Genomic DNA, 14,829 nt, shown 5'->3' on the forward strand with positions numbered 1-14,829 from the left:
ACGCTGTCCACAACCTGTTGAGCTTGGCGGAAGCTCCACCACGCACTCGGGGGAGACCTCCTCTACTCACCCGACATCCCACTCATCGACAGCCCCTGGCTCCGGCTCACCCGAGAGAAAATAGTGCAGCAATTTTGCAATTGTCAGGACCTTCACATAGTTGGAGATGTTTTCCCAGATGGCCAAGCATTTACTCTGATGATGTTAGATTCCGGAATGCTTCTCAGATGGACCGCTTCTTACTTACCCACCTACACTACACTCTTTGCTCCATAATGCCCTCCTACCCATTGGCACACAATGATTTCCCACCTTTGACATTACTTATTACAAACTCTGACGTCAACCAGTTACTTTCTCAACTATACCGCTCCTGCATCTCTACTCCCAACACTGCCTCTATGGCGTTGTTGGCATGGGAGACGGACCTCGGGCCCTCCGATGTCCGACAGAATTTGGTCTTATTGCTGCTCCCACGCCAAGTTAATCTTCATAAATCACAGGCACAAATTATTGCATTTTAAATTCGTACACCTCACATACACAGCACCTAAACTCCTTGCATGCACTGATCCAACACGTACTTCCCAATGCAATAAATGCTGGACCATGGATGCCAACTTCGCCCACCTCACTTGGAGGTGCCCTTTATTTAATCAGTACTGGACCACGATCTTTTCCCTCCTCTCTGTCATGATAGGCGTCACGATAGAACCTGCCCTACTACTGGCCCTATTGAAGTACATGCATGACATCCCAACTGGCACACGGCGATCCGCATTAATTGCTCTACTACTCACCAAACGCAAAAGAGCTCTACACTGGGGCAGCAAGCATGTACCTTAGAGCTTCACTTGGCTTAAATCATGTCTAGCTGTGGAAAAATGAGCGATGATTATGCACAGCTTGAACCACATACATCCCGTCCCAAAGATATCTGGGCTCCCTTACGAGCCTACCTTCTTTCCTTGGAACCCGAGATAACAGACTGAATGTTTCATTAACAGTTATCCTAATCTGCCTTATAGATACTATGTGCCGCAAAACCTATTGATGCCTATGTTTTTGTAAATCTGAAATGTCTGTTTCTTTTATGCTCCCACATACCTATATTCTTTTTTTAATACATTTCTGTCTTTGTATTGTTGTATGGTCCGAAAAACCTTAAATAAAATGTCCACAAAAAAGAAGCAATATAAAGCACTAGGGCTATTTCCTTTTGGCTGTTTCAGAAAGCTTGTTAGTGATGTGAGGCACACACAAGTATAAATGGTGATAAAAATCCAGAAAGAAGTGTCATTAACCATGTTAATATCCTTCTGATCCTACCATTGATCTATATTGATATAGGTTAAAGACAAGCCAGAGTAGTTCATTGTTAACATTTCCTGGACTGCATGTAATTGGGATCTGATCTCAGCTTTTGGATGAGAGGATTCCAGAGTCTGGGTACTTGTAATTTTCAACGGCCTCCCTCCAGGCTTAATCTTTAGAAATTATCCATGGTTAATTTAATGGATGGACACTGGGAGAAGTGTGCTGGTCTGGGGTCTGCAACGTGCCAGTGTAGACAGATACATTACACCTTCTCCTCAGTATGATTTATGGGCTGTATACAGAGGTCTGAATTTGAGCCCCCAAAGGCACCTCACCCTCTAAATTACTCAATCATGATTCAAACCTGTGAACAGGGATTACACACTGATCCATTTAGCAAGTGTTAACCACCAGAGGTGGCTTACCATTATTATACCAGAGACTTGCTGGATACATGGTGATGTCTGGTGCCGGTGCCTTAAAACCATAGTTTAGCTTAAAGCACAGCCTGTTTGTAACAGTAAAGTAAGGCAGATCAGCATGTATTGAAAACGTGTATATATATATATATATCTTGTGATGCCTTTGTTCTTGTAGTTTGCTGAAGGTCCACAGGCTGACTATAATTCACTACTGTTCTTGACTCTGAATCTATAACTTTTCTCTTCTCTTGCTAACACACTATCTGCATGAATAAACAATTGTTTAGTTAATTAAAACCATCATAACATAAAAACATCAATAAAGTTACAGCCAGTTAAAATACTCTTTGAAAACAAATGGAGATCTAAAATGCGGGTCAACACCACACCTGTAAGAACAAGTTGAAATACAGCAAATCACAGTGTACCACAGAAAGAAATTCTCAACATGATCAATAAATGCAATCAGTGTGACCCTATTTACAATTAAAAGTCTATTGGTCATATAAAACACTGCCTGTAGAGGGTTAAAAAAATGTAGGTAATCATGCTGTGTATAACAAACGCTTTTCAAAATGATCCATATACTTAATAAATCTAGACAACAACTTTGGATTATCACTTTTAAGGCATCAAGTTGAAGCTTGTCGACACATTTGAACTTCATTTAAGGGATCTCACAGCCATTTTTATGTTTGAGTAAAAGAGCTGTGCATGTACATAAGACGTCTAACATAGTTTCATTCTTGAAGTCACGAAGACAACAGTTTTGAGACACACTTAGTTTTGCAGGTTTGAAATCCCAAGATTGTAAAAGACCAAGTTGATATTTCATTAATTTACACTTGATGTAAACTGGGAAACTGGCTCCTAAGTGCAAACATGGCCAGAAATATAGAAGTTTATTACTATCTAAATGGTTACTCATTGATAAATATCTTCCACGAGATAAATACGTAAGAGATTAAAAAAATCAATGGCTATATTAGAATTCCATTGTCTCTGCCTGTAAACATGTTTTATTTGGTTGCTGGTTTTAATAATATTTTCTTCCAAACTAGATTTTATTGAGCCACAATGGGCCCTTTTTAAGGTACAGCACAATGGTTTGGAATGCAGCTTGTTGGACAGTTTGTCTCTCCCTATGTTGCCCAATATAAGGGTTCCTGCAGTGAATATTTTCTATTTGCAGCACTGATGGAAGGAGGTGTCAAAAAGGACAAAACTGGACATTAAAGCTTGTGTCTCATAACAATGTTTGGGGTCAAAATATAAAATTGATACATAAGCATTTTAGAAGAAAGAACAGCTTCAGCATTTCAAAGGAGCATTCAAGTTAGAAACAGTCTGGTAGAATGTCACCCACTGGTGTAGGCTAGTGCTACCCATCTCTTTCTCAGGAGTGTATGGTGGTTCATGCAGATGGTCTGTGGGGATTATAGAGCATTTAGAGATTGTTAGCTTGCAGTGAAAAGACTTTCAAAGGAGGTGGGATTATGATCTTTGAAATGGGGTGTGGGAAATTGTCTGAAACATCATAATAGAGATTAAGTCAGCCAGGCATGTAACAGAGTAGGCTGTGCTCAGAGAGGGACAGAATGCAGATGGAAGTAAAAGGGTTGTTTAAAAGAAAGAAGAGGAGGCAACAATATGACGTTTTAATCAAGGTTCAAGTTTTATGCCGGTTCTAGGCTACAAGGGAGTTGTTATGAGATAACATCCAATTTGAGGATACAAAACTGCAGAAAGAAACAATGTTATTTGCATCTGAAAATGTGCTTTTAGGAACTTTTGATAGGCAGATTTAGACAAAGTCCATTCACTGATAAGCTACTGCAAAACCTCAGCTTCCCCTGGAAAATACAAGATTCTGAAATTTGTAAGTCCAAGACCATTTACCCATGTAGGATTTGAGGTGAAATAATTGACTAAACAGACTCTTACCAATATAAAGGGGTTTGACAAAATGGCAATATTGGAACAAGGTTGCCAACTTTAGGCCATGAGAAATGGGCTGCGGTACCTGCAACTTCAACTAAGTAAATTGTATACCGAATTAAACAGCCCAACTGGAACATCTATTCTTAAACCTTTCAGACCAATATTCCTTCCTACTATTACCTATGATTCCCCTGGGTATGGCGCAAAATCGCATAAATATCTAAAAGAAAAATAAGTTTGCTTGCTGTCAGTTAAGTTTTGATCTCCCAGACCCTGTATATCAGCTAAGACTTGAATTAAACCTCAATGGGGTAACTGACTTTCAGTTTGTTAAAAACTGCTCAAGACTGAAGAATTCTTAGGAAGGCACTTTAAAAACATCTGATTTGGAAAGAGTTCTATGGTAATCCAAAAATATGTACTGCTTATTGTATCCCAAATTTAAACAGATGTCTTAATAGGCTGGGTGTTTAATGATGAATGTAACAATAACATGAAGAATAGCTCATTTACGTCAATGGCCAGAAAAGCTGTAATTGAGTTCTCTTCTAGTGAAAACCTTAAGGAATGTGTTCATATTAATCAATGGAAACTCTTATTACCATCCCTTACTTCTCCATTAACTTTAGCCTATTAACCGGAAATCGACCTCTTGAGCCAAATTTATGAGACTCTGCTTTTAACTCTTAACATTAGCGGAGGTAAGAGCCGGTGAAAATCGAAAAGCCTTAGGACCGGCAAGTGTTGGAGATGGTGTGGTTATTAGTCGGAACCTTTGTTTCTCATTATTTGCATATGCATGCGTCTAATGGAGGTATGCAAGACATTATGGGACCATATTTCATTGGAGAGAGGCTCAGCTGAATTAATGCTATCAGTGCTGCAAGGTTACTGGACAATGCCATGCAACTGATTGGCAGATTAGTAAAATACTTGGACCTTGCACTAAAGGAACTAGAGAACGCCAGTAGAAAATTGCATGCTGCCGACTGATTGGTGTTAAAATACAGCATGCTTGAAAACATTAGGGCTGTTTTTAGACATTTCAATCTGGCTGGCAGTTTATGCTATTCTATGGAATTAGCAAAAAGTTTTCACATTCATCGTATTTAGATAGATTTGTACTAAAGGGTCTGGGATGAACATCTGTTGTTTTTATCTTTAGAAGTATGAGTAGAACATATATTGATGTATATCACGTCAATTGAATGTTTTTTTATTCATTTTACAATGCTGATTGACCACTGCTTCAGCAAGGGGAGCTGATCAGCTCTTAGGTTGTAAGCTAAATGTCTCGCATTATGCATAGGAAAATATCACAGCTTTATCCACTGCTGGAAGGGAGCAGCAACCTCATGGCCATAGCAATGTGAGAGAATACAAGGGGTAAATACAAACACCTAAATGGTGAATCTGCAAATACGGGAGCGAGTGACTTCTGATGTTCACCCTTAAACGTTTGTCTCATCGAGTATTTTTTTCAGAAAAGCAAATTGATTCATTTCGGATGCCCCTGGTTTAGAATGGCACAAAAAGCGGTGAGGGTAGCTTACACAAACAGTGGCAGTGTAATACCTGCTTTTCTGTAGATGGTTAGTGAACACCCAGAGGCTTATGGGAGGAGGATGGAGACAGAGCCACCTACGGAAATTTTCATGAAGACTGTGTTGGCAAATGGCTGTGAATTAATTTTTCCTGTACGCTCTCATTTACTTGATTCTGGTGGTCCGGGATGTGACAGTATAGCTAGTATTAAAGGTGAAGAAGTCTCTAGGCAACATCTGACTTTTGTCTGTCCCGAGTTGCTGCTTCAGAAGGTTGATGACAACAAGGTGCAGGGATCTCGCACTTCATTGTGCCGACGTTTGGGTACTAGTGCTTGGAGTCAGCCGTTTTGCTACTTGATTTGAGAAACATCTCTACACACAACAGCTGAGCCTGCAGTGATAATGGGGTTGGGGTGGTATACAGTGTACAGTATTTAACTCAGGAAAAAAGTCATAATATAAAACATCTTATGTTTTCCCTTGCCGGGGAATGCACTCCACTTTCAGCAGAGATTCATTGCAACAGCGAATCGCCCGTTGCGAGAGCAGGTTAAGCTCTCATTCACTAGAGGCTAATGGGCTGGAACGTGCACTTTAAATATGCATAGTCGTGGTATAATGGCAGTCTCTCTCTTATGAGCTGTCAGGACGCATCCTTACCACAAGAGATTAGTCATACAGACCACTATAGTTAATGGCAGGGACACCTTATCAACATCACGATGCTGCCCCGCTTCTTTTATCAATAACTTGTACTTTATCTTTGGATTTAACTAACACCACTTTTCCTCTGATTGATTTCAGAGCTCATGTGCCATTGATTCCGTTGATGTCTCCAAATAGTCTATTTTGGGCTCACTCGTACGAGTTTTCTACAACTGAGAGTTATCTTTCCGTGCCCCGTCGCAACTCGCTCAAAACATTAAATCCTGGTATTTTCGTAGACTGCCCGTGCGGTACCACGGCTCTGCCCGCCCCGTAGATAGCGACACAGTTTCCAGACCTGTCTTGTCACTGTACTGGGCCCTCATCTAGCTGCCACAAGCCGTACCTTCTGCGCAGTACAGAAACTGGAGGGCCCCGAATTAGGAACATCAGAACTCCCTACCAACAAAACAGAAGTCTGAGCAAACACTTCCGGAGCACGTGGCAGGCAGGTCTCTTCCGTGAGGAGGCGCCGTTCTTTTAGAAGGCGGGCCTTTTCCCTTTCTAGCCAATGGAAGGCGGTGCTGGAACCCGGCTGCTCCTAACCCCGCCCCCAGTAGTGTCACTTATCTTTAAGCTAACTTTCTGATTGGAGTTCCTTGCCATTCGATTAGAAGTGCACATCTGTTTTTCGAAGTCGAAAACAAAGTGGAAGAATTCGCGTTTCCTCGAGAGCCGATGGAAAGTAAGTCTCACTTTTTTTAGGGATTGCGAAAAACGTGACAGCGAATGGAAGAGAGTGTTTTCGGTGGCGCCTGGGTCTGTCACTTTGTTTCTCTCGGTGGCATGAGTGTTTTGGCCGGAAGTCCAGGAGACTAAGGTAACCCAGTGTCCAGTAAGTTGGAAGGGGTCTCTTTTCACTGAAAATGGTAAGATTCCAACTGAGTTTCAAATGGTCGAATAAACAAAAGCGCAGCAAAGGAAAGGTTACAATAAGGAAGGCCACGTACAGAGTTTTAATTTCGAGCAAAAGTGGTAATTTGTGCGGTTGATAGAAAGAGAAGCAGCCGTGGGCTTCAAGAAGGTGTAATGTAATTATTAGCATTTCCTCTGGAACAGAGGAGGACTATTTGCGTCATGTATGTATGGAAGTTGTTCCCCCAAAAAAGTCGAAATAAAACTATTTTGGTATACAAAGTAGTGACTTTCTCGACTGAATCAGAACTGTTGGCATGTATATGTACAGGCATATGTGATATGTCTTGTTCAGTGTTTTTGCTCAGAGCTTGAAAGCAATCATTTTGTTAAAGCTTGTTTGGAAAGAAGATGAAAATATGAGAATACATCTGTAGAGCTATGATGTACATATGCAGGAACGCCTCCCGGTTATTTAGGTTTTAGTGATGTGATGTTTTAACATCGAGAAGTTCCTGCATATGCCCCCTATAATCGTTCTAGAGCTGTATGCTCATCTTTTGTTATCTTCTTTCACGAATTAATATTTGGGCATTTTTGAATGACAGAAGAGCGTTTTACTTTACATTTTTAGTGCATTCGGAGTGTTATTTAATCTAAGGAGTTTGCATTATTTGCACAGAGACAAACTTTTTAAAACGACCGTCTTGAAGGCTTTCCATCGTTATTCCGTGCATCTTGAAATTCCTTTCAGCGTATATCTGTAAATGAATTGCACTGATGTTCACAACACTGAGGAGCAAAGACCAACTTTTTATTCTTATTATTGTAGTAACTTGTTGTTCACCATTATACTCACCGATAGGGTGCTATTGTGAACATTGCTGTACAATAGTGAATACACGTATGATCGCCGTGTTACTAGAAATGATCCAGTGGGAATTTGCTTTGGTTGCACTTTAGATTTTTTAAATATAGTTTAGTAATGTTGCAAGCACCCCAGCACGAATGATTTACTGAGTATCACGGTGTCAGTACAGGATTCAGACCGAGGAAAACATTGTATTTTAAGAACGACCTTATTAAAGTATTATTGACTTAAAACCAAGCCTCTTGTTTGTGATCACCGTAGTGTGGCAATAAGAGTGCAGCTCAGCATAGTGCAGCACTTTGTTAGAGGCAGAGCAATTGAAAATGGATTTCAGTTGAAAAAAATTGAAACGCAGTGCAAAAGTGTTTGGTAAATATAAGGAAAAATAAAAATGTTCTAGGCACGACCCTTATTTGTATGAACGATAAGAGAAGCAAAAAAACATTTTGTAGTTCAAACACAACCTTCTGTATAGTAAACTACATTTGAGTTCTCATTAGAACACAGTGTTTTCACAGTGCGGTATTATGGGTCTGGTGTTTTACACTATGATGTGTGATAGGAGATTATGCGTGTTGGGGAGGTACAGAATTGCCACAACTTCTAATAAAGAACTGGTGTGCTAAAGAGTATCGGTAAGAAGGCGAAAAGTGAGGCTCCTGTGTCCACCACGTTAGTATAACAGAAGTTATTATTTTATTACCCAGGGAACAGGCTGCTGTAAATTAGCAACCTATGGGTTTGTTAGTATGTTTTTAGGTAATGTATTCTAGAAGTTCAGAAGAGCCTGGCTTTTATCAGACAAGTTAATGCTAGTCCAGTGCCAACCCACTTAATGCCACTTCTTTTGCGTTTCGGCTGCCTCGTTTCTCCGGCTTCTCCGCGAGCTGGAAAACAGCATGCTGAAGGTGCAACTTTCATAGTGCCACATCCAAATTCTGCTTCCTGAACGCAATGCTTGTCTTCCCTATTTCCCCTGCTATAGTTTACCCCACCCCTTGCCTACCTTCATTATTGTGTGTATTACTTGTGTGTCATATCATGCCTTGGGTTAGTTTTTTTATGTGTATGGTCCCCTTGCCTTTCTTCAGCTGAGCTCCTGACCCTCTCCTACCACATTCTGCCAATACTTGAGTGTTTTGTTTTTTTTCTCTGCTCTTTTCACTGGTTCTTCCTACATACCGCATCCTCATTTTGTTTGGGCAGTCACAGGTTGTTTTCGTTCTCTTCCCTCATGTACTCGTCTCTCCTCATCTGACCACAATCTCAAGACTTCCCACACATCAGCTGGTGGCCTCTGGGTAGTTGTCCCTACCTCTTTCAGAACCGTTCAAGCTTTTTGTGTTGTATAGGTGGCTGTGTGTTGGTGTTTTTTTTTTTTTTTTTTTTTTTTTTTAATAGATGGGGTGTCCAGGTAAGGTGTCAAGTCAAATGAACAAAGCCCCACAGCACTGGGACACCATAATCAAACTTGACCTGCCGCCTACTGGTATCATACACTTAGGTCTTAGAGCACTTTAACTTTGCATGGTTCATACTAGGTTCAGGCACATTGACCTGCTGCTTGGTGCTGTTCTACACCGAGGTTCTCCAGCACTGTGGCAACTCACCTTTTACAGGGTTAGTCAAATTGGCCAACTGTTTGGTGTTGACATGCACCAAGGCCATACTCCACAGGAACACCTCATCTCTGAACCGTGCAGAGATGTTTAAAGGCAGGGCAAAGTGGGCTCTGGCCCAGGGCCCCAGCCTTTCAGGGGACCCCTTGATAGAGCCAGCTCTGTTCTAGAGAGTTCCGCCTCATGACCCGGAATATTTCTTAAACAATTTGTTTTAAATAGCGTTTTCTTGTAATTTATTTTGAATGTGGGTGATGTGTGAGAATCTATTACAGACTTTTTGCAGACAAATGTGTTTGTTTCATGCAACATCCATAAAAAAGATTTCTATTAGATCAAATATATGAGAAATGATAGGGTGTCACGGAGATTATTTGCAGTAATACTAATGAGCTGCTTGCAATATTGAAAACACAGATAACTATTACTGAATAATTGATGTAATCACATTTAGAATTTGGACAAGTGGGCCTGTGCTCTGTCAGTGACCTGGCCAAAGACTGCGTGAAAAAACTGAAACTGTATCAGAAATTAAAGGTTGTTCTGAGCAGGAACTCCCAAAATACGTTAATCCCAGGGCCCCCCAAATCCTTACGATGTCCCTGGAACGGTGAATTTGGTTATTCAAATAATTCATTCAACTAGTTGCCACTGCTGCAGCACATTGCGTTAACTTGGTCTTTACTCAGCAACACTGGGGTGCAGTCCTAGTACAATCAATCTCTAGTGCCTATATTTCACACTATGCAACCATTACTGAGAACAGCACTTCTGAAACAGATTTGGACACTTGTAAATCTTTTGATGCAATACTTGTGTTTTATCTACGGAGAAAGTCATATATTGATGAAACACATCAGCTTTGTTATGTGATACGTCATATTACGAATACAATTTGATGTGTCACACTCTGATATACTAAAGGTTAACAAAACTATTAAGAGTATGACCAAACACGTTTCCAATTACTTTCAAAATAGTGTACCCACAAACTCAGGATTGCTACTTAGAACATTTGGTTTTGTTCACAGCAACAGGAAAGGTAATACTAAAGAAGTTATTTTCAATAGAATGGGTAATAAACAATCTGTTTAAAACCACCACCTGTTCATTAGGTGCTTGTTGTAACACAACTGTGAATGTGAAGAAGAATGTGGCGGTACACAGAAACTAATGGAAACGTAATGAAGCCAGAAATGTTAAGCCATGTGTTTAGATGTCTGTGAATGATGTATAAAAGGATGCAGAATATATTTAGGACCTATACTACTTCTGCAAAAGGTAGGACTGCCAAATAACTGTTTTCACATGCAAATTAGGCCTCCTGCAAGTGATTTGTTCAGTAAAATGGTGCTCAGTTTGGTTACATCTCTAAATTGCCTTGGCTTCCCAGTTCTCTAGTAGAGCCTATGTAGGATCATGGGATGGTCTGTTTGGACTAACCCCAATCATAGTGTTGCAGATTTTCAGGCTGTTGATGGAAACGTTGAAAAGCGTGTAGTCATTTTGTCTGAAAGGGCCATACCATTTAAGTGTGACTTGACCATGATAGTTTTTTAAAGGAGGACTTCGGGAACCACAAGGCTTTTAAAGGATTTTTGGAGGAAGTTATTGTGTACCTCTCTGACTCCTTTCAGGTGCTGCAGAGATGAAAAGGGCCACTAGGCCCTAGCTGTGGTGTTTGTGGTTGTTTGCTGCTTTTTGTTACTGTTGTCCTGTGGTCTGTCCTGCTATGGCTGTGAAAACCAGAAACTAGACCAAGTACAACCCTTTCCACACTTCACTCTGAGAACAGCGAAGTCAAGCAGCCAAAAGCTGCTCATGGAGGTAGTGCAGGGCAGGAGCTGAGAACTCAACAGTCAACCAACAGACAAAATAACATATTATCCAACCCAGCTGTTTATCTTTGATGTAAAACAAAGTGCTTTCCATCAGAATTAAATACTACACAGTTCGATGGGAACGTAACACATGGTTTTAATCTAAACAGCGTTTAACAGTGAAAAGGTTCAGCCCCACACCATTCCACTGTTCTCCAGCTCACTCTCTGCTAGGGTGAGGATCCTACGTCTAAAAGGTCCACAAACGCTATGGCTTAAGCATCAATCAGGTGCAGATAGCTTCAAATACTCGCATTGGTCAAATGTGCAATTGAGTTCACTGTTTAGATCCCTCCAGCAAAAGTCTTGTTTGCCTGGCACACTCATCTGCACATGCTAGTCTCTTGTCCCTGGTGCAGGCTAAGCTACCCGTTTAACTGATGGCTATCTGTGAAGCTGTTGCAGTGCAGTAGATGTGCATGATGGTTGTCAACTCCTTTTCCGTGTGGGCCATAGCAGCATCTTCAACACAGGACAGTGGAGGTAATGAGATCCACATGGCAGATTTGCACTGCAACCCTTGTCTTTGGCTGCGGTTACCTTTTTCAGCAAGACCTTCAAATTTGGAAGTTGCAGCCTCCAAGCTCTGTCATCTGCGGTGGTGGGCATTTGGCACTTGCTGCCTCCAGACTGATCATGGCTTCTTGCTTGAACAGTGATGCGGCTTCACCTTCTCCTGCTTTGGGAGCCACAGCACCAGTGTTTTGAGCCTTCTGTGACCTGACGGGCGAAACAGTAATAATTGAGCTTTCACAGTCGTAATGTGACTCACAAGGGAACATCACAGAGAGACTGATGGACTCCATCATGGCATGGGTAATTCCTCTCTTTGCTGTCTGGAATTGTCAGCTCTCTCTGACTGCTGCGCACACTGAGAACATACTGGATTTCTCCTTTTGTACAGTCTTTCCTACTGCAGAACAAAGAACGTCCTTCCATCCCTCAGCAGGCAGACAGCCTTCAAGGCACTTCAGGCAGACCGTCATCTGCTCTATTAGAAAGTGCAGATTTCAAGTGATGTCCTCTCACATCAGGGAGACTTGCTGTCAGGAATGCAGGAGCCCTTTGAGTACTTTGTTCAGCACTCCTTGCTTGATCCAGAAGAACGCAGTGCTGGAACATGGTGCTCTTATTTTTATCCTGTTTTATACAGTTTTCCAACTTGGGGCTGTGGAGCCACTGTCTAAGGATTCAAAGACAGTTTGAGTCTGTTCTCTTTGAAATGTAATTTTCAGTCTGCTCATTAGACACAGCCTTTGTGCAAAGTGGTAGTTCGCACGGCGGATAGGAATTAGGCTTTTTCCAAGCAGGAGTATCCAAAATATGGGCACAATGAAGTTAAACAACATGTCAGGCCAACCCATATATCATACTATTCCAGGCCATAACTTACTATACAATGAGAAGCCATATCATACTATTCAATGACGGCCCGTATAGTACTATACAAGAACCAGCCGTACCATGCAAAGGTTTTCATACAGTCTTATTAAAATATTATTGTATGATGTATCAAAGCAATACTCTTTCAGACTTGAAGTGCCACATACATTATGCAAAGAAAGGAAGTAGGGAACTCTGGGTAGTTACGGGCTTTAGGTGGAGAGCGACTCCTTTATATGGAACCCTATACAATCACACCAATGCCCTAAAACTGCTCACCTCAAATTTTTGTTTTTCTAGCAGAGTTTTAAAGCCTAGGATTGGCTCAGTGCCACCCCCGTTGAGCTAGAAAAGTGACAAAGTCCTTTGTAATTTTTGCAGCAAAGTCTTTAACCGTAAGATTAGCCAGTGCCATCCATGCTGAACTGAAAAATGACAGCCTTTTATTGTTTCAGAAACAGTATTATCACTTTGGATTAGTAAAATACCATCCACCCCAACCTGGAATGAATACAAGCTGTCCCTGACACACGTTTTGCTCTTATTAGAGTTCGTCAGAGGGACATAGCTTTGTCCAGACACAAGGGAGGACAGTATAAGACAAAGCAATACTGTTTCAGGCTTCCAGTCCAATCCAAAGCAAGCTAATCCTTTGCTTAAAAACGCTGCTAGAAAACGAAACATGTGAGATGAGCAGTGTTAGAGTGTGTGGAGTGCTCCATATAAAGCATCTGCTCTCCACCTAAAACTTGGGAACTCCCCTGATATATAGTTCTAGGATTACTACTATGTGACACTCTGACTGAGTCGGGCTCCAGTCGTCCATAATATTAATTCACACACTCCTTCGCAGGCGGCGGTTTTCTAATGAAGATTTTTGCAGCGACCTGGAGTTTTGAAGGATTCCTTTTTGAAACAAGAAGGAGCATTGAGTTAAAATATATATTATACAATACATCGATGTAGTAATTTGTACTAAAGTTGTAAGACACTGCCAAAAAAAACATGACAGCCAATACATCTAGCATAGCCTTTGCCAATGCTTGGTCTGCGTTGCTTTCATCCATTTATGCCATCTTTCTGCATTACATTTATGCTGACTTTCCTTTTTTATTCCTTTTTTCCTTCATACTTTACCTTTTTTCTTTCTTCTGCTCCCTCCTTGCTTTTTATCTTGCCTTATTCATTACCTTTTCACATCCCTCACTTCATTCCTTCTTTCGGTTCTAAGTTCCACAGGTTGTTTCTTGAATCCCTTTGTCTGTTGCCCATTCCTGTTTCTTGCTCTCTCTTCCACCACTACTAAGATCCTTCCTACCTTCGTCCCTTTCTTCCCCAGTGCTTCTCATCTCATCCTTCACTTCCCTTTTTTAGTCCATCCTTGCTCACTTTCTACTCAAGTCCTGATAGATATTTTCCCTTTCCTCCCTTCTAGTTCCTCTACTTTCCCTGATGCCTGTTCCTCTACTTTCCCTGATGGCACCCACCAGGCAGTACCCAGAGACACTACACAGATGAGGGAAAGTGTTGACCTTCTTTAAACATATTTTATTGGCGTATGAGACTGTTGCCTGTTAGGAAACGAGGCGGTGATGTGACTAATCTGAGATTGTCGAGAACTGGAATTTTGACTGAGCCCTCTCAACCTGTTGCTATTTCTGACGTAGAAAACTAGCTGTGATTGACTTGAAGCGGGAAACATATGTCCCCTGTGCTTAGAGGTAAATCTACATGCATTGTGCACCTTAGATACGTGTTTTAAGCTGGTTTGGCTTTGTCCTTGTGGTGTGGTATGTGATGAGGGATCGGAAGGCATTGGAAGAATCTCCATCAGTTGTCTTTTGTGAGAAATGTTTGACTAGTTGGGTGATTTATCAAGGAAGTGTCAGCTGTGACTTATACTTTAATGAATAAAAGTTTCACTTACACCGAAAAGTGGTAGGAGTTTCTGGGAGAATGTCTGTAACGCGGCTCTTCTGAGGGACTCAACCCTCTTTATATTCTTCCCACAACAACAGCCTCCACTCACTCTTAACTTCCAGCCCATCCCAATGACCAGACTGCTGGGTTGCATCTTCCAATGCATGTTTCTGTCTGTATTAATGGTATTTCTCTATAACTGACGTTAAAGTATTTGTTTATGTAAAATATCTATGTGGCTGTCTGCGCTGATGGTATGTCCACCTGTGAACATACTGCAGTGCTTTTCTTGTTGGCATGCCTATAGTGGTACCCCACCCTCTGAGGGAGGGTTAGGACCATATAAAAACGTGCACTGAAATAAATAAC

General features: G+C 41.3%; 1 protein-coding gene across 4 annotated transcripts in view; it reads left to right on the forward strand.

The window, feature by feature from the left end:
• The window catches only part of SLC39A1 (solute carrier family 39 member 1), a 61,460-nt gene that overhangs the window by 21,260 nt on the left and 25,371 nt on the right, over positions 1-14,829 (forward strand). The window contains exon 1 of one of the 4 annotated variants that reach the window (XM_069218159.1): positions 6,499-6,617. The exons of 1 other annotated variant lie outside the window; for it this stretch is intronic. The gene's annotated coding sequence lies outside the window, so the exon portion shown is untranslated. Of the gene's footprint in view, positions 1-6,498; positions 6,768-14,829 lie in introns of those variants that run through there. 2 more of the 4 variants (XM_069218161.1, XM_069218164.1) reach the window with 2 other exon arrangements.

Source organism: Pleurodeles waltl, chromosome 12 (assembly GCF_031143425.1).
Source record: "Pleurodeles waltl isolate 20211129_DDA chromosome 12, aPleWal1.hap1.20221129, whole genome shotgun sequence".
In the NCBI taxonomy this organism is placed as follows: Eukaryota; Metazoa; Chordata; class Amphibia; order Caudata; family Salamandridae; genus Pleurodeles; species Pleurodeles waltl.